We start from the raw sequence: 23,901 nt of genomic DNA, 5'->3' as shown, positions 1-23,901 counted from the left end.
GTCATGATCTCATGGTTTGTGAGATTGAGCCCCGAGTTGGGCTCAGTGCTGACAGCATGGAGTTGGCTTGGGATTCTCTCTGTCCCTCTCTCTGTGCCCCTCCCCTGCTCACACACACACATGCTCTCGCTCTCAAAATAAATAAACTTAAAAAAAAAAAAAACCTGCTCAAAGAAAGAAAGAAAACTGCTCTTACCCAAATCAGCATTTTGCTTTGGGACTGGGAAAGGTCTTTCCCACCATGGAGGGGCCCACCTGTTTCACATTTAGAGTCATCCAGGGAATCCTCAGAGCTGGGGGGTTCTGTTATGCAGGGACGTTCCAATCTCCTTCTCTTCCCACATCACAATCAAATATCTATTCAAATGAAATCTGGACTTACACATCATCTTTCCCAGTTAGGCTGTGAGTATGTAAGGCATAATGCTTTATAGAGAGATATTAATAAATAAAATGTGTGCATGAAAAATGTATAACCTCACTTCATACAAAATTAGAGAAGGGGCATTGAGAGCAGAATTATCCATTTTTAATAGTAATGATGTTTCTGATAGTAATAATAATTGAATAAGGCCCTCCTGAGGACCTTCAACCTTCTAGAATGTCTCAGAAGCAGACTGGCACGAGAGCAGCCCTGGGCTGTAAATGATAGATGTGGCATTGCTGCCTTAATTGACCAGCATATGCCGTTGTCTCAGACCTGCGCCTTGTTCTCAAATCATGGACAAGAGAGCTATTCTTACTGTATTGATTTGGTGTAACTATATTTTTAAGCTCAAAATTAAATTAATTTTCTAGCAGCCATCTCGAGAAAGGCACCTTTTACTCTTCATGCATGACCTTTGGTTTATTGTGGACCAGAAAACAGAGCTGAGCCAGGACTGCCATACAGGCTTATTGAGTTAGAGTCAGACTCACTGGGAACAAGGCAGCTAGCCCAGGGAGGCCGGTTTTGAGCACACTTGGTGATGCAGGAGGCAGGAAGCAGGAGACCTGACCCTGTTGTGTCTGAGGTTATTTATGAGCTTACAAAGGCTGTGTCTGCATTATTCAGGTTTTGACTACTTTTGCTTTTATCAAGCTTCTTTTGTTCAGATTGGTATCACTCCCTGGTACATTTCTAGAGCTGGCAGCACTCTTTCCCATCCTCATTTGTGTCTTTTCAGGTGGAACTTGGTCCTCAGTTTCTTAGGCAACCGTATCTGGCACTGGTGGACTAACTGAAAATTTCCTTCCCTAACATCCATATCCATGCCTTTCTCTCTTACTCTTCCCTCTCTTAGTTTTTGGCTAAGCCTGAGTAAGATCATTTGAAAGAAATTATTGTGGCCCCTCCATGCAATGGGATGGCATGCATCAATAAAATGGAAGGAACCATTGATACATGCAACAACATGGATACATCTCAAGGGCATTTTGCTAAGTGTAAAAGGCCAATGTCAAAAGGCCACATACGTGATTCCATTTATATAGTGTTTTTGAAATGGCAGAATTATAAAAAAGGAGAAGAGATTAGTGGTTGCCAGAGAGAGTGAGTATAAAGGGGGAGCACAAGAGAGGTCTCTGCAGTGATGGCACAGTTTTTGTATTCTGTGTGGTTCTAGTTACATGAACTGGCACGTGTGATAAAATGACACAGAATTCTATGCATACTTCATGGCAGTGTAAATCTTCTGGTTTTGACATTGTGCTCTAATTCCATGAGATGTCACCAGTGGGGAAACTGGGTGAGGGCTATACAAGATCTCTCTGTACTGTATGTTTACAGCTTTCTGTGAATTTATAATTATTTAAAAATAAACTGGTTTTTTTCTTACAAAGAGGAATAAGGTATTCATAATGAACAATATGGATGAATCTCAAGATAATTATGCAGAGTGTATGAAACTAGTAAAAAAAATAGTACAAAAGAAAAATATAGACAAAATGGACTACGTCAAAACTAAATACTTTTATGCTGCAAACAATGCCATCAAGAAAATGAAAAGACAACCCACATCGTGTGAGAAAATACTTGCAAATCATATATCTGATAAAGGATTTGTATCCAAAATATATAAAGAACACTTACAACTCAATAATAAAAAGACAAACAACCCAACTGAGAAACAGGCAAGATTTAAGTGGACATTTTCTTTAAAGAGCAGATAAGAATGACCAGTAACCATATGAAAAGATGCTCAGGTCATTAGCCATCAGGGAAATGGACATGAAAACTACAATGAGATAGCAATTCTCACTCACTAGGATGGCAGTAATCAAAAAGACGCATGGGGCACCTGGGTGGCTCAGTCACTTAAACGTTCAACTGTTGATTTCAGCTCAGGTCATGATCCTAGGGTCATGGGATCAAGCACCATGATGGGCCCCTGGAGGCTGCTTAAGATTCTCTTTCTCCTTTTGCGCCTCTCCCCCCCGCTCCTGTTCTCTCTTTCTAACAAAGCAAAACAAGACATTTGGAACTCTCATACACTGCTGTTGGAAATGGAACACAGTGCAGCAGGGAAAAGAGTTCCTCAAAATGTTAAACATAGTTACCAGGTAACCCAGCAATTCCACCCCTAGCTATATGCCCAAGAGAATTGAAAATATGTTCATGCAGAAACTTGTACATGAGTGTTCATAACAGCATTATTTATAATAGCCAAAAAGTGAATGACCTGGATGCCCATGAACTGATGAATGGATAAATGAAATATGGCTTGTCAATATCCTTGAAGATTATTTATTCAACAATAAAAAGGAATGAAGTACCAATACATCTTGCAACATGGATGAACCTTGTAAACACTGTGTTAAATGAAAGGAACCAGCCACATAAGTTCATATCTTGTATGATTTAATTTATTTGAGAGGTCCAGAGTAGGCAAATCTATACAAACAGAAAGCAGATTACTGGTTGTCTAGGGCTAGGGGATTGGGAGGGAAATGCGGAATGACTGATAATGGGTATGGCGTTTCTTTGGGAGGCGGATGAAAATATTCTAAACATAGATACAGTGATTGCACAACTCTGTAAATAACAGCCATTGAATTGTATACTTTAAGTGGGTGTATTTTAGGGTTATGAATTATATCTAAATAAAATGTTTAAAAAGAGTATATATTGTATGATAACGTTTATAGAAAATTCTTGAGAATGCAAGCTAATTTATGGTGACAGAAAATATCAGCAATCATTTGGGAATGGGAAGGATTATAAAGGTCCATGACCCAACTTTTTGGGAAGTGATGGAAATGTTCACTAATTTGATTGTGGTGATGGTTTTATGGGTGTATACATACGTCAAAACTTATCAGATTGTATACTTTAAATGTCCAGTTTATTATATGTCAACAATAACTCAATTTTTTTTAAAAAAAAAGCAGAGCAAAAACATGTGTGAACTTCACAAATAAGTATTTATCAAGTTTTAAAAAATATTTTGACAGATACTTATCGGGTACTGGCATAGTGGTAGCTCCCGGGGATACAATAGCAAGAAAAAGATGGGTCCAGCCTTCAAGCAACCCATACAGGCACAAGGAAAGAAAGAAGCATATAGTTACAAAATGGTTTATATACTATTACCAGCTGTGTAGAAATATGCCTGGGGAGTCATGGTCACCTTCATGGGGAGGCTTCCTGGAAGTGGTGGCACTTGAGCTCAGCCTTCAAGGGCAAATGGGAGTTAGAGGTAGAAGGTGGGGTTTGGTGATGATGTAATGGTCCTCTTTCCTGACACCAATGTAGCGGGAGCAGTAGGAGCACATGGTATGTACTTGTATCTCAGAGGAGACCTGATTTTATTCTTGCCATGTGAAAGCCGTGCTATTTTCCCCAGGAGCCGTATCACAGTGGATTATTATATTTACATGTGCCTTAACAATAAGTGTGAAGCAAAGCTATAAAGAACATCCTTCATTGCGCTTGGCAGACTTGCTGTTATTTACTTGTTTGTGATGATGGATTCGGGGTCTGTCCTTGCACTACATTGTTTCCTGTGTGAAAGCCAAGACTAAATGTTTCATTCACCATCCTGTCCTCGGCAGGTAGCGTAGTACTTGGCACAAGAGGAGCTTGAAGAAGATTACTTGCCAGTAAGTTAGGAATTGAGCTGATACAGAATAACATATTTGACTGGTGGCCTTAGGCATGGCTCAAACTTTGTGAGGCTCTTCTGCAAAGGTCAGGACAGTCTGCCCTAGGTGGGGGGCAGCTCTGGCCATTGGCCTACTCTGGACAAGTTGAGCATTCTTGGGTCCTGGTTCAAGGACCACTCATGTGTTGTCTCTTGTCTTCCTGCTTCAGCACTTCTCTATGCCACCATCTTTGGGAACGTGACGACCATTTTCCAGCAGATGTACGCCAACACCAACCGGTACCATGAGATGCTCAACAGTGTTCGGGACTTCCTGAAGCTCTACCAGGTGCCAAAGGGCTTGAGTGAGCGAGTCATGGATTATATCGTGTCTACCTGGTCCATGTCCAGAGGCATCGACACAGAGAAGGTAAGGAGGGTGACAAGCTCAGGTAGGCCCTGTGTGTTGGCTTTCCCAGAGAGACCTGAGGCACTCCTAGGGCAGTGGTTCTCTAACCTGGCTGTGCATCAGAATTCATTTGGGTAGTTTGGGGTTCCCACATCCTACCTCCAGAGGTTTTGATGGCTTCCAGCTCAGCTTTGCTCAAAGACCAGCAATTAAGAGATTCGGAGGCTTTATTTAAGAAACTAGAAAGACAGCATGTATCTCTTAGATAAGAGAGGAACTGGAAGTCTAACCTATATGATGATAAGACTCGGGGCCATCCAGAGTGAGGTAATCGTTGTGACTACTTTTCCTTTAGCCTCGGGCTCCGAGATGGCACAGCACTGCCACTGATTCTATCTTTATTCAAATTTTTGATATTTTTTTCATCGTGGATTTTTTTTGCATGAATTCTGATTTTTTGAGATATTGTATTAAACTATAATTTATCTTGATTACTGAGTTTTTAGCTCGAGACTGCTGCCTCACTGCAGTCTCAGCTCTGATGAGAATCCTGTGATTCGTGGTCATTAAAAACAGATTCCCAGCCTCTATCCCAGATGTATGAAATCAGAATTTGGTGGAGGGGAAGGTTTGAGGAGAAATCTGCATCTTTAACAAGTGCCCAGGTGATCCTATTCATCAGATGAGTCTGGGGAATACTTACAAAGGGCTTGCGCCTTAGTCGTCGTTGGCTTGAGCAGAACATCAGACATCTCTCTAAGGCTAAAGTATCTGTTTTCCTATCTGGAAAATGGAAACAGCAGTAAATCCCTATTTTTCTCTATGAGTTGCATGATTCTAGATGTATTTCAATAAAGTGAAGAAAATTTGGTGGCTGGGAAGAATACAGAAAAGGTACGGTGGGTTTCTATTCATTTAGGAATTATCTCCTGTGTATATTTTCTATAAGCAAAAATGTAATCCTATGTCCATTTTTCTCTGCTTCTCAGTGTTTTCAACCACACTTCTCTTTTTACTGCCAATCTCTAAGGGCTTGGGGAATTCTGATTCCTTTCATTGTTAGAATAAGAAAAACAGAAATATAATGCTGTTGCAGAAATATAACACATTCAAAGCCAAATTCAACTGGCTTTGGATCAGCTATCCTTGCTCCTGCTCTTCCTCCGTTAGAATAGTTAGTTGAGAGTTGACTGTTTGAAAGGAAACCTTGAACCCAATTGAACGGATTCCAACTTAAAAGGAATGATCGTTCAGTTTTGTTGAAGATCTGCCATAATCACAACAGCAACATAATAAGCATACCACCATGGCACCAGCTACCATGCCTTGAACACACATTAAGAACAGATACTTAATGGGGCGCCCGGGTAGTGCAGTTAGTTAAGCATTCGACTCTTTTTGTTGGTTTGTTTTTATTATCTTTTTTAACATTTATTCATTTTTGAGAGACAGGGCATGAGCAGGAGAGGGGCAGAGAGAGAGGGAGACAGAATCTGAAGCAGGCTCCAGGCTCTCAGCTGGCAGCACAGAGCCTGACGTGGGGCTCAAACCTACGAACCATGAGATCATAACCTGAGCCTAAGTCGGATGACTAAGCATCCGACTTTTGATCTCAGGTCAGGCCTTGATCTCAGGGTCATGAGTTTAAGTCCCATGTTGGGCTCTGTGCTGGGAGGGAATCCTACCTTTAAGAAAAAAAAAAAAAGAAGGGTGCCTGGGTGGCTCAGTCACTTAAGTGTCCAACTTCAGCTCAGGTCACAATCTCACAGCTTGTGAGTTCGAGCCCTGCATCAGGCTCTGTGCTGACAGCTCAGAGCCTGGAGCCTGCTTCAGATTCTGTCTCCCTCTCTCTCTGCCCCTCCCCCACTCATGCTCTGTCTGTCTCTCTCTCTCTCTCAAAAATAAATAAACATTAAAAAAACAAACAAACAAGTATTTACCACGGTTTCCATGTGCCTGGCCCTGCATTCATGCGTCAGTTATGCTCTACAGCAACTCTGGGAGGGACCTACTGTTATTTCTACCCAAGAGATGAGGACACAGAGGCCCAATTAGTCTTGTTAACTGCCTCTGGTCATAGAGTTAACAATGGCAAAGTCAGAATTTGAATCCAATTTTTGTCTGACTTGGAAGCTTTTCCTACTATTACTTTTTTTTTTTTTTAATTTAAAACTGTACTGGAGGGAAGAAGGATAAGAAGATGAGTCCAGATGGAGTTGCCCTCATTTCTCACCTAGGCAGAGAATCAGCCGGGCGGGTCTTAGTCTCTGGATTTGCCAACCACCTGCCCTAACTGCGCCTGTTGTTTTTGCCTCATTCAACGAGGCACGTAGGTTCTGTGGGTGCCTGGCAGCTGATGGAGCAGAAAGGAACTTTGATCTCTCAGCCCTGGGGCTCCTTTCCCAGGGGCCAGGATGGCTTTGTAAATCTGGTTGTCTGGAAAGAAGCCCTTCCCCACCCGACTGCAGGGCTGGGCTGGGTGGCTACCCATGGGAGATGGCGCCTAGTCAGCATTTGCCCTGCCCCTCCCTGCCATCTCCCTTTCCTGGCAGGCTTTGGGATTTGCAGCAGGTCCTGCTCTAGGTGAAGAGGGAATACTGTGGCAACTCACTGCAGAGCCCAGCCTGGCCTGGGTACGCCTTCTTCCTGGCGGGGGCTTTTGGTGGAGGACTGTTGGGGAGGGGTCCAGTTTTGTGGTCCCAAACCTGTCCCTGGTTCCCCTCCCCTCCATCCTGAGTCAGAATGGTCAGTGATGACCACAGAAGTCTAGGGGTATGTGGGGGTGGGGGGTGGGAGGGTGGCAGTGCTGGGCTCCTCTAGTTTGATCAGTAATTAGCTGGTGACCGTGAACATGTCGCCTGTCCCTCTGAGCTTCAGTTTCCATGTCTGTAACACATGAAACTAGATGCCTTTTAATACTAAGGCCAACCTCTAAGGCCCCTTTGGCTATGACCTTCTGGACTTCAGAGGCTCTCTCAGGCTGACCTGTTGCTCTGCTGTGGTAACAAAATCAGAAACGCGAGCTCACATGCACTGAGCACTTGTGTGTGTCAGGCATTGTACCGGGACTTTCCACACACCAGCTCATGGAATCTTCAGAATTCCTTACTCATGTTCAAAAATGAAGACTTGGGAAAAGAAGCTAAGTATTGCTTCAAGTTCACACAAATAGTAAATGTTAAAGTCAGGAATTGAATCCAGGTCTGCCTGACCTTAAAGTCTGTTCTCTCAACCATGTATCTGTCCTGTCCAGCCTGGGGAGGTCCCATGAGCCTCCGTGGCGACATTTCCCATTGGCCTTTGAGGCCCTCAGGAACCAGCAGGGATGGTGTGTCCTAAGGACCAAACAGAAAGGAAGGTGCCCAGGAAGGGGTCTCCAGCTGAGAAGCATTTAGCTCAGAGAGGAGTATTTAGGACCCCTCTAACCTGTCCAGTGTAGAGCCAACAGAAGAATGATGGAGATATCTGATGGCCATGACTGTCTGGATTTCTCTACTCCTGGGCTCCCTCTCCTCCTCACACGTGCTTTCCAGTGGCTCTGGGAGCAGTCCTCATGAATAAAACATTGTCTCCATTCCAAGGCCTCTTTCACTTGCAGCCTCTGCCAGCAAAGCCCAGCCCAGGGGAAACCAAATATTTACAGGTGAAGTCACCTGGAGAATAAATCTTGGCTTTGAACTCCTGAGCACAGTTTTGACATGACATGCAAGTGTTCTTCACTCCCTGGTGTTCTGCTTGGGGAAAAGAGGATCCAAATTAAATCTGCATTTAACAGGAGTCTTGTTTTTAATGAGCCTCAAGGAGGGAAATACTTAGTAAGCGTTCATTCTAAGCCTTGGCAGTCTGAATTTTCCTCTGCCTCAGTCTGTGCTCTGTCCCTGTCTCAGATATCCTGCTTACTTTCTCAGCATCCAGCCACCCAACAGCAAGAAGGAAGAGGTGCACAGAGCATGTATGGAGTCCCTCTTCCTGGGTCCTGCACTATCCCTGGGGAAATGTACCAGTAGATGTAATTTCATTTCATCCTCACAAGCCAATATGCATTTTATGGTAGAAACTGAAGGGTAGAGCAGTTAGGTCACTTGGAGGGGAAGGAGCTGGGATTTCAACTGTTTGACCTCCTCTGTCCACTGCCTCACTTCCATGCAGAGTGCAGGGGCACCTGACAGGATGGGGTATGAGCAAAATTGTCATGGGCATGGTGAGACTTGGACAGAGTTTTGAAGGAGGCTGAGAAATTTCCAGATTCCAAGGGGAGCGCCAGCCACAGAGGCACATGGGTGCAGAGAAAGCAGGGAAGCAGGGAGGGGTGCAGGTACCCCAAGGGAATGTCTTCACTGAACGTGTTTGATTTTATGCCCCCAGCTTTGTTCACTAGGCTAGGATGGGAGAAAGGATTATTTTAAGAACACTCCTAAAGAAAAAAAAAAAAAAAGAACATTCCTAAATTTTTCTGGAAAAGTCCATTTGAAGGCATCCTATTGTGTTACTTAATGCTTGCTATGTAAGGAGCCATGCAGTGGTTACTTACAAAATTTGGTCCAGGGAACTATTTCTCCCCCTAGAAAAGGCTGAAAATTTTTCCTTTCTCGAAAGAGAAGACCCATATGACCTCTTATAGTTCCCCTTTTGTCTTGACTTTATAGATGCTAAGAGTCAAATTACAAGTGCATTTAGTTTGGGCAGCTACGCGATATAAGGAGTGGTTAGTATCTAAACTAGGCTGTGGACTCAGACTACCTAGTTAGAGAGCCCAGCTCTGCCATTTTCCAACTATGTAACTTTGGGGAGATTATTTATCTCCCCTGTGCCTCAGTTTCCTTGTCTGTATGATGATATAATACTTGGCACTCACATCATAGGGTTATGTGAGGATTAAATTAGCTACTAAGTGCATGTAACACTTAAAAATGTAACATCGTTGCTGGATTTTACTTATTTGGTTATTATTTGTCTCTTCTCACCAGGTGGTAAGTTACACAAGGGCAAGGATTTTTGTCTGTATTGTTCACCACTACATCCTCAGAGCCTAGAATGATTCTTGGCATATAATAAGTGCTCAATAAATAAGTATGAAACGAATGAGTGACTTTAAAGCACTTAGCAATGCCTGGCATGCATTAAGTGCTCACTGATTATTACTTTATTTCTCTAAGCCACACCCATATTCAGTCTGGTAGTGTCAGTTCTGTCTCCAAAATATGTTCCCCAAATATGGATCTAAAGAGTCCCATATAGGGGTGCCTGGGTGGCTCAGTCAGTTAAGTATCTGACTTCGGCTCAGGTCATGATCTCGCGGTCTATGAGTTCGAGCCCTGTGTCGGGCTCTGTGCTGACAGCTCAGAGCCTGGAGCCTGCCTTGGATTCTGTTTCTCCCTCTCTCTCTCTGCCCCTCTCCCACTCACACTCTGTCTCTCTCTTTCAAAAATAAATAAACATTAAAAAATGTTTTTAAATAAAATTAAAATAAATAAAATTAAATTTGAAAAAAAAGAGAGAGAGAGAGTCCCATGTACTCCTAGCCCTGACTCTCCAGCCCTTCTTCTGAGCATTTAGCATGGATTTTTGTGGTCACTGCTTATCTCTCCCACAAGAATGTAAGCTCCATGAGCATAGGGACTGTGGCTGTCCTGTCCACCAGTGCATTGAAGAGGGCAGTCTAGCCCGGTGGGGGTTACTTCTGCCCCTGGAGTCCTGAGGGGCAATGGGATGGAGACCACAGTGAGGACCCTGACTCTGTTTGTTCCTGTGCCCGGCCAGGTTCTGCAGATCTGCCCCAAGGACATGAGAGCTGACATCTGCGTGCACCTGAATCGCAAGGTGTTCAAGGAGCATCCTGCTTTCCGGTTGGCCAGTGATGGCTGCCTGCGGGCACTGGCCATGGAGTTTCAGACAGTGCACTGCGCCCCAGGGGACCTTATCTACCATGCAGGAGAGAGTGTTGACAGCCTCTGCTTCGTGGTCTCCGGCTCCCTGGAGGTGATCCAGGATGATGAGGTGGTGGCTATTCTAGGTAAGTGTGTTGCTTTTGCTGGACATATACCTCTGGTGCCCAGGGTGGGCTTAAGCTACCGGAAAGCTCAGTGCCACTGCTACCTTCAACCAGGGAGAGATTGCTCCTCAGAGCAAGGTCGGTTGGCTAGCATCTATCCTACAAACAAATATTTCAGTGCCTGTTTTGTGCCAGCTGCTGTCTTAGGCACTTGGAGTATTTCAATGACAAAAATGGGTTTTGTCTTCAAGGGGCTCCCAGGCTACTAGAGGAGATGCACAAATGAGCAGATACCTGCATACAGTGCAAGAGGTATCCAACTCAGTGTTCCAGTGTCAGTAAGACTTTCTGGAAGAAATGATACCTAAGCTGAAGCCTAAAGACTGGAGAGGAGAAGGGACAAAGGAGTGTCCTAAGCAGAGGGGAAAACTCATGCGGTATTGAGAGAGAGAGAGCATCCCTGTTGAGAGAGAGCATGATTCATTTGTAGAATCGCCAGTGTTTCCCCTTCAGCATGGCTGGAGCACACAAAACAAGAAGGGCCACAGGGAGAGATGAGGTCGGGAGGGAGCTAAGCCCTGGGCAGATCATGGCAGGCTCTGGAAGCCACGTTAAGGGACTTGGGCTTTATTTCAGGGAGCCAGCAAAGGGGTTTAAAGCAGGAGAGAGGCACAGTTGTATTTGAACTGTAGAAAGATGGCTGTCATTGCTGCTTGGGGAGTGACTGAAGGGGGATGGCTGGGGCAGCGAGATGAGGTTGGAGACATGCTATCCAGGGGCAGGTTGATGGGGCCCTGAACTGACGTAGTGGAGGGCACGTGCAGAGAAGCAAATGGAGTTGACTCATTTAAGAAGTAGAATCAACAGATGGTGGGTTTGCTGTGGGGGGAGAGGGAAGAGTGGATGGGGACTGCGGGATTTCTCACTTGGGTGACAAGGAAGCCTGTGTGCCACCCACTGTACTAGGAGATGTGGGAGGAGGAATGGGGTCATAGGGAGACATGTTGGTATTTTGGCATTTTGAGCATCAGTGGCCTTTGAAGGATTCATCTGATTGCCTGAGGTAGCTACACAACAGCTCTTTACTGGGGACATGTCCACCTCTCTAAAGGGACAAGCCATCATAGTAATAGCCATCATTTACTGTCATCTAGTCTGTGCAGGCATTTTACATATGTATTCTCATTTTAGCCTTATGGTAACCCTACAAAGTGATTTTATTATCCCCATTTTTAAAACATGTTTATTTATTTGAGAGAGAAAATCCGAAGCAGGCTCCACTCTGTCAGCGCACAGCCAAACTAGGGACTTGATCCCACGAACTGTGAGATCACGACCTGAGCTGAGATCAAGAATCGGACGCTTAACCAACTGAGCCCCCAAGGCGCCCCATTATCCCCATTTTGTAGATGAGCCAGTGAAAACTCAGAGAGGTTAGGGAACTTTCCCAAGGCCTCACAGTGGATGAGGTCCGTGGAGCCAGCATCCTGGAGTCCCTCTGAGCCCAAAACCTGTACTCTGATCCATTTGGCAATACTGTAATCCTCACAATAATTTATGTAGATTGCCAGGTACTGCTAGGAATTGTGGACATCTTTAATCCTTTACATATGATTTCTTAGGAAACTGAGGCAGGGAGAGGTTAGGTTACATGGATGTTAGACGTGAGATTCAAACTAAGAATACAAACTAAGTATCTAAGAATATATATATATGGCTCAAACTTTGTTCCTGCTTGATTTTGGAGTACATGATATGCAGCCTTCCTCTTGCTCCTCTGGCCGCAAGCCAACTTGCCCTCTTGATTACATTCTGCTCAGGTTAACCCAAGGATGATTTATATTCCTTCAGCATGAGATGGCAGATGGTCAGAGGGAGCCTGGGATAGAGACCGGGTGTGGGGTGAAAGTTGTAACTGGTTTTTTTGCTAAAATAAAGGTCTGGATTCCTGCTCTGCAGACAGGGTTATTCTGTTCCTTGCCTTCCTCATCCACAGAAAGCTGAGATTTTACTGCGTATAGGAACAGAAGACACAAAGGGTAGGGCCACTGCTTTGGGATGGCAGCAGGAGAGGCCATTTATCCCTTCTTTTAATACTCATCTGTGTCCTGGATAGAGAGGACTTTCTATTGGAAATCACTGTTGAGATATTCAACTAGCTGAGAAGAAGAGTAGTGGCTAGTGAGCTCTCCTTTGAGTTGTAACTGGAATTGAATTTGAATTTGAATTGATCCTTCAGTTAAGGGCATCTTTCACTGATCCCCCTCAGTGAGAACTCACCATATGCCTTTCCAAGGAGTCTATGCTGGTGACCAGCACCATCCCCCTTGCATCCTCATAAGCAGAGCATCCTTAATGAGCTCAAACAGCTGCATATTCGGAGTTGGGGTTGGACACTGAGGCATGGAGATAAGACAAGAGCTACCGGAGGGTTGAGGAAGACAAATGACTACTTCCCTGCTGGGTCTCAATTCTCCTCAGCTGGGGATTCTTGTAGGGAAGCAAACCAGGCCTTGCTCCACTGTTGACTTACTTGGTCAGTTGACAGCTTCTCCAAATTCAGCCCTCTGTCTCCGGCCCTCTGGACATCCTGCCTGCTTCAGTTAGCAATGTGGACAGGACCTCTGCAATAACCCAGCAGCTTCAGATTCAGAGTGGTTGTTGCCCTGAAGCTGTCCGGACTAGAAGAAGCTTCTTCTTTGTGTCCGCAGGGGCCAGATTAGATCCAAAAAGTAGGTCCAAGCTTGACATCCTAAAAAGCCTGTATTATTTCAAGTGGCTCTTATTCTAATACAAGGGCATGAGACAAGTCCTTTGAACTTACTTGATCTCTGGGCCAAGAGTGATTTGCTCCCTGGAAACTTAAGTTCAGAGTTTTGTTGTTATTGTTGTTTTTTCCCAATTAGGATATCTTTTGCTCAATTTACTGAACTTGATTTTTTCTTGCAAAGCGGGTTCAGGTGACAAATGGTTACTAGAACCAGATCTTGATTGCCTTTGGATGCATTTTAGTTCAATCCAACCACAATTTATTGAACACCTACTACTTACCAGGCACTGTCATAGAATTGGGGTTATCAGTGGACCACACATTAGCCCAGCCTTCAAGGAGCTTCTATAAATGCAGGAGACTGACATTATTGAAAAGGCAACAGTCACGCTGCTTGATAAGTGTTACCACTTCTAAAGGATCACTGGACAAGTAATTATTGCGCAGGTACCGTATCTAGTGCTCCCACAAGGAAAAGAAATAGCCAGGAATCCTTAGTTATCATGAAGCAGAAGGCTTTAGAAAAAGCCCAAAGCTCCTCTGTCTCATTCAGTTGTCTCTACTGTCTTGTTATCAGTTCACTCATTTGCATGCTGTTAATTTGTTTCTTCCTTCCAGCTCTAATATTCTCTGTTTAATTTTAGCATGAGAATGAGGAAAAGGGTCTGTATCCCTGAGTATGTTTAGTATGTGCTAAATACAGAACCCTAGAAGAGTTTTCTAGAAGAGTGTTTGTCAGACTTTCTTGATTCATCTCACCATATGAAATGGTGTATTGTGTCGTCAGCGAACACACACACACACACACACACACACACACACACACACACACACACACAGTTATACATCAAGCTCAGTGCTTACTCTTGCTGCATGAGATGCAACCTGGTGTTTTCTATTAGATTCCATTCTCTTTCATTTAAAAGGAAATTGACGTCATGACTCACTGAATTGCTTTCTTAACTGACTCCAAAGCCTGCAGTTTAAAAACACAAACGTAGACAATAGCTCTTGTGGATTGAAAGGCTTGCCATCCCCTGTGGGCAGAGAATATACTGGATAATGTCTTAGAATCTCCTTTTCCTCTGATGTTCTCTGCCTTACGTTTGAGAGGACACCTTCCCACTCTTCTCTCAGAATTCTCTTGGAAATCATAAATGTGTTCTCAAATTTACTTTCTTCATTCTCTGAAATAAATTCAAGCTTTTCACATGTACATTTTATTCATTATATTTTTAAAGTAATTTTCATAGATATCAGAATAGAAAGGTATAGGTAACCATTTTGCCCCAGCCCAAGCGGTGGAAATGCCCAAGCACCTGCAGGGAAGTTGTTATCTCCGATCCATGTTACTTGACCAAAGGAGATGAGTCATAGACTTTCATCAGGGCTCTGTTTGAGTGTGATCCATCTCCCTGTGTTTCCATCTTAAAATGCAGTGTTTAAATGATTTTTGTTTCACTGTGATTTAGTGTCCCTACAGTAACTTCTATGGGTTTTGCATTTTAATACTTAATTTATATTTTAACCATGGATCATCTCGTGTCTCTTTTTGTTTTGGTTTGTGGTTTTTCATTCTCCTGGGCAAGACAGAATCTCCTTGGCCAGACTGCACTGAGTTGGGGAGAGAACCCTGGAACTGGAGATTTAGCTATAGTCCTGGTTCTGCACTAATTCCCTGCAGGATTTCCACCACGAATTGATAAAGTCTCCAAGGCCTCCTGTGCTTCTCCTATTCCCATCACACTGCATCAATTGCATGTTTACTCATTTGTCCTTCTTGTGAGCTGATATCCTTTGATGTCATATCTGTAGCTTGGCTCAGCATATGGAAGGTACCAAGGGCTGTTTGTGGAATTGAATTGAATTGAGTTGAGTTGAGTTGAATTGAACTGAACTGAAAGGCAGTTAGAGAGTGGGATGTGAAGGGTCTCATGGTCCAGAATAAGGGTCTGGATTTTATCTTGTGGGGTTGAAGCGCTCAGAAAGAGTTTCCATAAAGATTTGCGTTCCACGAATACAGAGGCATGGAGGTTAGCTAGGACACTTGGGCAAGAAACGATGAGGGCCTACGTATGGTGGTAGAAGGGAGATGTGGAGAAGAGCCAGAGCCCAGAGATATTAGGGAAGGGATGGCCTCCAGGCTGTGGGAGGTGGTGGGAGGGAATCGGTTCTGGCACTGCATGGACAGGCAGCAGAGCCAGAGGAGGATGAAAGATGAAGGGTTTATTTCACTGAGTTTATAGTACCTTTTAGAATAGATCTAGGCATGGCTCTCAACTAGTAGAAACTCTTTTCGACTTCTGGATGGGTCAGAGCCTGCCCAAGGAAGGGGAGCAGCCATGGGGAAGATTGACAGGCCATGGCTTATCAGACACTCTGAGTTAACTTGCTACTTGCAGTCCTGTCACTATTGAACTAGGATTTACATGTAGATTCTCCTTAAATGTGCACATAAAGTTGTAAATGCTTTTTCATGATGCAATTTTTTTTTTAATGAACACCCCCTTCTCATGATTCCTAGTTTAGAAGACACTCATCTTTGCTTAGTTTCTTTGTGTCCACTGGCCTTGGTTGACTATTAATGTGGCATCTATTTAGTTAGCAACTATCACAGCATAACAGGGTGTTAGTCTCTTTGCAAGATGGGTGGTGTAGAGAAAATCCTTGTCTTGGTTGAATGTTCTGTTCTACTTGGGGAGACAAATGCATGATTAGTGACAGTAAGTAACACAGGTACATATTCATGGAGGAGGCAGGAGTTGACTAGGCTTGAAAGGACTAGTAGGAGTGTTTGTAGGCTGTGGCTTGAAGTGGGAAGAGTAGCATAAGTCTAGAGAGTCACTGGAGGTGGGGATATATGTAGGCATATTCAGGGACCAGTGTGAAGAGAGGAGAATGAGGAGAATTTACATGTGGCCAGTGGTTCTCAACTTTAGTGAACACAAGACTCTGGAACTCTGGTGCTCAATGAAGATTCCCTGTCCCCTCCCCAGTTCTAGGATGGAGTCTTGGAATCTGCATTGTTCACAAGCTCTCTCTCGCCTGGGTGGTTCCATTGCATATGGTTAGAAGACCTGTACCATGAGAAACATTGCTTTAGGCAGTCACTGCTTGATGTTTTTGGTAGAATGTGATCAGAGGATGACATTGTAGAAAGTAGTAAGGCAGGGAAGCACATGGCAGGGGCCTTTTATTACATTAGCCTAAAGCATATGAAATTGCCAATGTTCAACTATTTTTGACCTGCCAAAATGGTAGAATAAACATCTTATGATCTGTATTCAAGGGGAGGAGGGCCCAATTTAGGATGATGGTTCTGTGAAGGTGGAGTCAGGATTTGGACATATGAGGTAGAACATTCTAGATGGAAAGAATGGTGTGAGTTGAGGCCTCAGGAAGTGGAGAGTATATTTTATAACCACAGGACCAGCATCTGAGTGGGAGCTGAGAGCCCTGAGGGGCAGCAGTGGGACATGGGGCTGGAGAGGCAGATCAGAGTGGACATTTCTAAATGTCAGTGGGGAATAACTGAAGGCAATAGGTAAAGTATGACACCATTGGAGCTGTGATTTGTACAGATTAATGAACTAGACAAAGAGACAGGGAGGGCATTGGGTGACTGTGGCTTATAAGTAGAGGTGAGAGGTGTTAAGGTATGGGTAATAGAAACTGAGTCAAAAGTAAGGTTGCCAAATCAAATACAAGACATCCAATCAAACTTGGATTTTATATAGATGAGTAATTTTTTGTGTATTTCTCAAACATTGAATGGGATGTACTTATGCTAAAAAAGTACCCATTTATCTGCAATTCAGACTTTAATAGGGTGTCTTGTGTTTTTATTTGCTAAATCTAGCAACCTTTGATGGGAAGGACAGATTGATGAGACATTCTGGAAGGAAGAGTCTGAAAGGTTGTATAGAATAGGATGCAGGGAACAGCCAGAGGGAGGTGAGGGAGGGGATTCTGACAGTGAGTGGGGAGAAGGAAGCACCGGAACAGAGGAGATTAAGTCAGGAGGAAGACACAAGAAAGGTGATGTGCTTGGTTTTGATTTGTCCCATTTAAAGACCAACTGGAGTATTCAACAGCTATTCGGAAAGGTGGGTCTGAAACCAGGAAAAGAAGCCAGGGCTCTAGACAGAGATTTAGGGTTCAGGGGAAGGAATAGGAAATAGGAAAAATAAACAAAAGAGACAGGAAAAATAAACTAAAATAAACAAAAGAGAGCATTTTTTAATGTTTATTTATTTTTGAGGAAGAGAGAGAGACGGAGTGTGAACAGGAGAGGGGCAGAGAGAGAGGGAGACACAGAATCCGAAGCAGGCTCCAGGCTCCGAGCTGTCAGCACAGAGCCCGATGTGGGGCTCGAACTTATGAACTGTGAGATCATGACCCGAGGTGAAGTCAGATGCTCAACTGACTGAGCCACCCAGGTGCCCTGAGAGCATTTTTATAAATGACCAAGTATAGCAGAGCATTTTAAAAGAAATGGGAGTGTAGCTATTCAAAATGTTCACAAGGAATTTTAAGTGGTATTAGAAATCCTTATGATAAGCAAAGTAAGTAAAATATAATTTTTAAATGCAATATGATCTCAGCTATGTGGGGGAAAACATTTGTAGATAAAAGCCCACAAACATCTCTACTCACATGTCATAGTTGATGTCTTTAGTCTGTGAGGCTATAAGAGATTTTCATTTTCTGCATATATGTATGTGTCTTTCAAGTCTTCTTTTTAAAATTTTTTTTAACATTCATTTTTGAGACAGCATGAGTCGGGGAGGGGCAGAGAGAGAGGGTGACACTGAATTCGAAGCAGGCTCCAAGCTCTGAGCTGTCAGCACAGAGCCCGACGTGGGGCTTGAACTCAGAATGGCAAGATCATGACCTGAGCCAAAGCTGGACTCTCAACCAACCGAACCACCTAGGCGCCCCTCTTTCAAGTCTTCTTTAAAAGAGCATATGCTACTTTCAAAATTGGAGAAAAATTTTTTTTTTAATTTAAGGTAGATCTTGAGAAAGCATTATTCCATATATCCTTTTGGCTATTAGGATGCAATTTGAAAGAATAAAACTTTTTTTCAGAAAGAAGTCTTGACAGCATTTCTTCTGTTATTTACTGATCCGGTCAGAGAAAAAAATGACATTTATCTAGTGGGTACTACCCAACCCCTCCCCCAAACGCTTCTTGAAAAGGAGGATGACTAGACATTGAAGACAGAGTGGCTATCTAATAAGGATTTTAAAAAAGAACAACAGCTTCATGTAAAACCCTCGTTATTTTAGAGGTGGAGGGGCTAAATCCTTCATGGAGATGCTTCCTGGGATGCTTGTGAGCTGGAGGGGATGGGGGGGAAGCCTCCCACTTCCTGTGCTACCATCTCTGCAGTGCATTGCTCCATACCACCCCGGGGACCTGGTGTAGGGGCCGGGTGAATATTACAACCGCACACCATATAATAATATCTTTTGCTCATGCTCAGCACAAGGGGAGGAGGCTACACTGAAGTGTCTCTCTAAACACTCCAACCAAGCATTAATATTCATATAGCTGTTCCATCAGCCGAAGCAATTATATTAAATCCACACTCCCAGCAAGAAGCTATCGTATGAATAATCTAGAACTTCAGAAATGCAAAACATTTGTGTCAGGTAATGCACACATTACTTGATTGAGACAGGGTGGGGGTGGGTACCAGGTTCTACTTCCTAATTCTGTTTTTATTTAAGCAACTTCAAAAATTGGTTTGCCTTCTCTGAAGACACTGGTAGTTAGGAGAGTTAATAGATCTTTCTAAAGGAAATTCTTATAACTTTAGTGTCCAGACAGAGGGGACTGGTTAAATTTAAAAAAATATGGTAAATCAAGGCTGTTGTTATGATGATGGTATAAATAGTTTTATCAGCATGCAAAATGTCTTAAATATAATGTTAAGTGGAGGAAAAACAGAGTGTGTAACTGTATGTGCAGTAACCTCAACTACATAAAAATGCATTTGTAAACAGAAGGAAGATGGAAAGTGTACCAAAATGTTCATCAAAGTTTTCTAGGTGGTGGCCTTAAGAGCCAATATTTTCTATTTTTCAGTACATTTCAGTCAGTTGCTGCAGTGCACATATAGTCTTTTATAAACAAGAAGGGGGGAAAATCAAGTCAATTTGCAATTCTTATCTGTAGTGATCTTGGAAAATTATCACCTGCCTCCAGTGAAAGATTTGTGATCTGTTTACTTAGTAGAGAGACGTTCAGCTAATTTAATTTTATCTAATTGCAGTTGTGGAGAATATAAGGAGAGTGTCATGATGTTTCCAAGCCATTGCTTTAATTTAACCAGTGGTGAGTGAGCCCCGTTCAAACAGAGATGCCAGCATCGTTTGCTCATGTTTAGTATAGTCTCTACAAGGAAGGCTGGTGACCCACATTTGAGTGGAATTTTAATTCCTTTAAGCAGAGCCTTTGTACGATTGAGTAATTTCTAACGTTCATTATCTTTACATCTTCATTTTAAATTCGCCTATAAATTTTTCAGCTTAGCATTAAGCTGGATCAGAGTGAATTACGGGACTATTTCTGAACAGGTCAACAAATTCCTTCTTGAGCCGGGCTGACAATATAGCTGCCCGAGGACACCTGGGTTCTTGCACTCAGGCTGGGGACCAATCTTCTCCTCAAAGCCTCCATCCTAAGACAGTCTGAGTTTTTTACACCCTGGCCCACCTTACCATGTTCCACTCAGACCCGTCTTTTCACTGATGTATTGATTTATTCATTCCATAAACATGCCAGGTGTAGTCTAGGGATTGAAGATACAATGGTGAACCAGACAGATACACCTGGGATAGAGCTAATGGTCTTATCACAGAGACAGACAAGTAAATATGTAGTTTTATAATATAGTATGCCAAGAGTTGTAATAGGAGTAAGAACAGGATGCTACGGAAGCTTATAAGACAGGCATCTAATCCAGCCTGGCCCAAGAGAAATCAAGGAAGCTTCCCAGAAGAGATGGTATCTGAGCTGAGATTTGTATGAGGGACTGAATTCTACCACATGGAACAGTGGTGGTGGGGTTTGGGATAGGGGATTAAAGAGAAAGTCTTTGAGGCAGAGGGGATGGCATCTTCAAAGCCTTCAAAGCAGAAGAGTGACATTTGTGTTTAGAAAGGTTATCCTGGATCCTGTGGATAGAGGGCAGGAAGACCACCAAGGACAATGCTAAGAGATGAGAGTAGCTTGAAGACTTAATGTCAGTAGAAAGGAAGTAGACAAATTTAGGAGGTATTTGGTGGATAAAATTATCAGAGCTTGGTCCTTTATTGGATTCAGAGAAGAGCAAAAGGGTTAAGTCCAGAATGACTCGGACAATTTTGTTGTCTGAATGGGGAACACTGGAGGGTGGGCAGGCTTACCTGGGAGTGGGACCAGTTCCATTTGGGGATTTGCGGGTTTGAAGTAAGTGAATGAGTCCATTGTGAGATTCTAGACTCAGAAGAGAGACCTAGGCTTGAGGTATGAACATGAGGACCATCATGATCCAGGTGACAGTTAAAGCTGGGGGAAGACTGAGAAAAACCCAAGGAGAAATAGGAGGGTAAGAAGCAGTGAGGTCTAGGTTTGTGGGTTTGAACCCTGTATTGGGCTCTTCACTGGTGGTGCAGATTCTCTCTCTCCTTCTCATAACCCTGCGTGCTCATGCTCTTCTCTCTCCCTCTCTAAATAAATAAATAACATTAAAAAAAAAAAAAAAAAAGAAGCAACGAGGTCTAGAGCAGAGCCCCAAGGAATGCTAGTTTATCTGGGACATGTAGAGGAACCTGCGATGGATGGCCAACAGGGGAGGGTGGGATGTCACAAAAGACAGGGAGAGAGGGAAGGAACATTTTCAACTGATACAGAACCAAATTTCACTGACTGGAAGATGCTATGGATTGTAAGACATGCCAATATTTTATGGCCCACTAGGACATAATGCTGGCAATTAAATGGTGATATGTCATTGATTATAAGACACAGTCTGATTTCAAACATAAAAAATGCTAGACAACTTAAATATATACTAGAATCCAAGAACTAGAATACGTTGAGGATTAAAATACATCTGTTATATGTATCAGGAAAAGAGCTTTATTGACTATGGCGCGAGTATCATTAGCGGGGTTTGGGGTCAGAAGCAAGATTAGAGTAGCTTGAGGAATGGAGAGAGATGGCTGTTAGTTCCAGGATGCTTCATAAATTGCAAAGATTTTCCAGAGTTCTGAACCAAGAGAGACACAGCAAGTAAGATAGACACCAGTCCAAGTATCACTTTTTTTTTCCTGATTAAGCTAATATCAGAGAATATGCTTTGTATCTGTGTCCAAGAAAGCTTCCCAATAGTACGCCCCAGAATTAGGCCTACCCTGGTGCTGATCAGCACAAGCCTACCCCCATGAGGGTCTGCCTGGCAAATCTCATGGCCTGGAGGCGCAAAGAAGGCAGGCAGATCTTGAAGAGACCAACGGGCTACCCACATGCAGATTCTCCTTCCAAACCCATCACTCAGAGGAGGAGAAGAGAGAGGCCAAGAGTGGGATGCATCTGGAGTTGCCTTTATGGAAGGAGGAGTGTAGAGATGGTATAAATAACATTATCAAGAAATTGAGCCATAAAAGATAGGAAAACATAGCCCAGACCAGCTAACTGCATTTCCAGCCATCCAGCTTCCCATTTAGAAAAGTTGCCCATCTCATTCCTGTGTCTCAATTCTCTTGCCTCACCGTAGAAGGCCAGATCCTTTTTCTCCATGAGATCTCCATGGTCTTATCTAAGATAACCTCCAACATATGTTGGGATTATGTTTTTTTAATGTAATTATTTTATTTTATTTTATTTTATTTTTTATTTAAATGCAAGTTAGTTAACATATCATGTAATAATGGTTTCAGGAGCAGAATTTAGTGATTCATCACCTACAAATAACACCCAATGCTCATCCCAGCAAGTACCTTCTTCCTTAATGCCCATCACCCATCTAGCCCATACCCCTACCCACCTCCCATCCAGCAACCCTCAGTTTGTTCTCTGTATTTAAGAATTTCTTATGGTTTGCTTCCTTCCCTGTTTTTATATTATTTTTCCTTCACTTCCCCTATGTTTATCTGTTGTTTCTTAAATGCCACATATGAGTGAGATCTTCTATTTGTCTTTCTCTGACTGACTTGTTTCACTTAGCATAATACATTCTAGTTCCATCCATGTTGTTGCAAATGGCAAGATTTTGTTCTTTTTTAAAAATGTTTATTTTTGGGAGAGAGAGTGCGCGAGCATGCATGCATGTGTGTGTGAGTGGGGGAGGGGCAAAGGGAGAGAACAGAGGACCCAAAGCAGGCTCCACGCTGACAGCAGTGAGCCCTGTGCGAGGCTCGAACTCACGAACTGTGAGATCATGACCTGAGCCCAAGTCTAGTGCTCAACCAACTGAGCCACCAGGTGCCCCAAGATTTCATTCTTTTTGATCACTGAGTAATATTCCAATGTATATATATATACCACATCTTCTTTATCCATTCATCAGTCGATGGACATTTGGGCTCTTTCTATACTTTGGCTATTGTTGATAGTGCCGCTATAAACATTAGGGTGCATTTGCCCTTCGAATTAGCATTTTTGTATCCTTTGGATAAATGCCCAGTAGTGCAGTTGCTAAGTCAGAGGGTAGTTCTATTATTAATTTTTTGAGGAGCCTCCATACTTTTTTCCAGAGTGGCAGCACCAGTTTGCATTCCCACCAGCAGCGCAGAAGGGTTCCCCTTTCTCCACATCCTCGCCAACATCTGTTGTTGTCCGAGTTGTTAATTTTAGCCATTCTGATGGGTGTAACAGTCTTGGTATTATGTGTTTATCTGTTATACTTCACTGTTACACACTTGTAGGTGTTATCTCCTCACAGTCCAAGCCCCTTGTAGAGACCATGTCTTTTCCTTGTTATAACACCCCTTTCATCACTGGGACACTGCCTGGTCCATGATAGGTAGGGCTCAGATTGTTGCACTGGATTGGATTGTGTGCAAAGAGACACAACCTGAGGTAGGATGGGGGTAAGGTATAACCCCATCTTTGGGCACTCCCAATCTAATAGCTGCCTGGGAGAGAGAGTCAGAGAGTTCACATTGGACCTGGCATGTGACATTGGACTGCCACAGTTCCTGTGTGGGTTCCACTGACCAGGTTATACGGCTGATCCACACCAGCATCCTGTCTCTGATACAGAGATGGTTTGCTGAAGAGCATAATGATTGCAGTCCTTTGTACTAACTTCGTAAGAATGCAAATGATCCTTGAACATCTCTGAGCTCTCCTGACAACACCTAAAATGAGACCAAACCTTTCTAGAATGAGATGCACCTCCGAGAATGGGGTGACGTGCGTGCTTGTACCTGGAGCCTAGGCCTCCTGAACATCTCGAGGCCCTGCTTTCTTTGTTGGCAAAAGAAATCCAATAGAATGTGTTGGCTCAGCACCCAACCCCACACCACAATCAGATAAGACCTAGCACTTAAAGCTAAGGCTTTATTCCTAGTAGTATATTTTCACAACTTGGACGGGAAAGCAAATTGATGAGGTTTCCACTATGCCTGTTTGTATTTGATGTTCCTTCTCACTTCTCTAAACCGTCGCAGATGA

General features: G+C 43.3%; 1 pseudogene; it reads left to right on the top strand.

Moving 5' to 3' along the window:
* LOC124509841 (potassium voltage-gated channel subfamily H member 1-like) overlaps positions 1-23,901 on the top strand; it is a 132,569-nt pseudogene that overhangs the window by 12,015 nt on the left and 96,653 nt on the right.

Source organism: Lynx rufus, unplaced genomic scaffold, assembly GCF_022079265.1.
Source record: "Lynx rufus isolate CCGP_SWC_20201006 ecotype Redwood Valley unplaced genomic scaffold, mLynRuf1.p SCAF_15, whole genome shotgun sequence".
Lineage (NCBI taxonomy): Eukaryota > Metazoa > Chordata > Mammalia > Carnivora > Felidae > Lynx > Lynx rufus.
Note: the sequence above shows the minus strand (reverse complement) of the source record. Positions and strands in the feature narration are given on the sequence as shown.